A 2,132-nucleotide genomic window follows, 5' to 3' on the forward strand; every position below is an offset into this window, starting at 1 on the left:
GTATGTGCATTAACACATTTGCTTATTAAAATTCGTTTAATCGGTTGAATTGATATAGAGATATAGTCAAGAGATAAATGGATTTTTGTAGGTAAGTATGTCATAAGTTAGCAAATTACCGAGTTGCCTTGAATTTTTTTGTAACAACATAAATATGAGTTTAATAATTCTAAGTCAAGAAATGTAATGAATCTAACACAATTATGTCATCTTGATTAAAATCATCTTTTGAGATCATGCATTGGAACTTTTATTTTATCTTTATTTATTTTACTTAGTTAAAAATCCTAATTTTTAATCACCTCCTCAAATCAAAATATTTTTCTTCACCAAAGTGTTTTAAATTGTATTCATAAATAATTCTTTTTACAGTCCCTGTGGGTACGATAACTCGACATTTACTTGTCACTTTATTACTTGTTGCAATTGTGTACACTTGCACATTTCTGTTGTTCCAAGTTTTTGGCGCCTTTTCCGGGGACTGTTTTAAAATGTCATTATTTGTGAATTTGTTAGCTTTGCATTTTTTTTATTTTTCTGTTCAATTTTAACTTAATTAATTTTTCTGTGATTATTTTAGGTGTTTATGAGTATTGACCGAATTATCGATTTACTCCCTGTAGACCCTGAGATTGAATGAACTTTTCAACAGCAAAGAAGACAAGCAAGTCAAAGAATGACTGATGAGATAAACCTTAAAAATTTGAATCAAGGAATCGGAGCAAGCCGTTCTCAAAATCCTATCCGTAGTTTTGATGATAAGGATAGAGCTCTAAGATTCATGATCTTAATCCGGGTATTAGGAGACCCGAAATCGAGGCACAATAGTTCGAGTTGATGTCAGTCATGTTCCAGATGCTTTATACAGTGGGCCAATTCAGTGGAATGCCTATCGAAAATCCTCATCTTCACTTAAGACTATTTATGGAGGTAAGTGATTCTTTCAAGTTAGCCGGAGTACCCGAAGATGCATTACAATTGAAGCTATTCCCATATTCGCTAAGGGACAGAGCTCGAGCCTGGTTGAACTCATTGCCACCAAATTCAATTACCACATGACAAGAGTTAGTAGAAAGATTCCTCATGAAGTATTTCCCGCCTAGCAAGAATGCTAAGTTGAGGAGCGAGATAACTTCTTTCTAACAAATGGATGATGAGTCATTGTATGAGGCATGGGAAAGGTACAAAGAATTATTACGGAAGTGCCCTCATCACGGAATCCCACATTGCATCCAACTTGAGACGTTTTATAATGGTCTCAATGCACACACGAGGATGGTAGTGGACGCTTCTGCTAAAGGTGCTCTCCTTTCTAAGTCTTATAATGAGGCTTATGAAATCATTAAGAGGACTGCCAGCGATAATTATCAATGGCCAACCAATAGAGCAGCATCAGGTAGACGAGTTACTAGAATACATGAAATAGACGCTCTTACTTCACTCGCATCTCAGGTATCCTCAATATCCTCAATGCTTAAAAGTTTACCACTAATGGGTTTAATATTTTTGCAGCACAGCCACTAAATCAATTTGAAAGTAACATGTGTCTATTATGGGGAAGGACATTTGCTCGAAGAATGTCCATTAGACCCAAAATTCGTGTATTACATGGGTAACCAAAACCAAAATCGAGGAAGGTAAGGACTGCAATCCAATTTCTATAACCCATCGTGGCGAAACCACCCGAATTTTTCCTGGAATAACCAAGGGGCTGGAACCAGTAACACTTACGCCCAACCTAGACTGACCCAACCACCTGGTTTCCCCTAACAAGTTCCAAAACTAACCCAAGCTGAAAGTGTCTAATAGCTTAGAGAACCTATTGAACGCATACATGGCAAAAAATGACGCCACTCTAAGGAATTTGGAGAATCAAATGGGCCATCTTGTAACTGAACTCAGAAACCGACCACAAGGTGCTTTACCTAGTGATACGGAAAATTTGAGGAATCTTGGGAAAGAGCATTGTAAAGCGTTGACATTGAGGAGCGGAAAGACATTAGAGCCCAAAACCGTTGAAGTTGAAAAGGAGCCAGCCGATGCTCAAGACTCAGATGAAGTTCAATCGAGTGTTAAAATTCTAGTTTCACCGGAACCAGAATCTACAAAATCTGGCAAGGTAACTTCAGAAC

The 2,132-nt window shown here is 37.3% G+C and overlaps 1 non-coding gene across 1 annotated transcript; it reads right to left on the reverse strand.

The window, feature by feature from the left end:
• Positions 1–1,113: 1,113 nt before the first annotated feature.
• Positions 1,114–1,220, reverse strand: LOC121219655 (small nucleolar RNA R71). The gene has a single exon (XR_005916545.1). It is a non-coding gene; the product is annotated as a small nucleolar RNA R71 (small nucleolar RNA).
• Positions 1,221–2,132: the final 912 nt, after the last annotated feature.

The sequence above is a fragment of the Gossypium hirsutum genome, chromosome D07, assembly GCF_007990345.1.
Source record: "Gossypium hirsutum isolate 1008001.06 chromosome D07, Gossypium_hirsutum_v2.1, whole genome shotgun sequence".
NCBI lineage: Eukaryota > Viridiplantae > Streptophyta > Magnoliopsida > Malvales > Malvaceae > Gossypium > Gossypium hirsutum.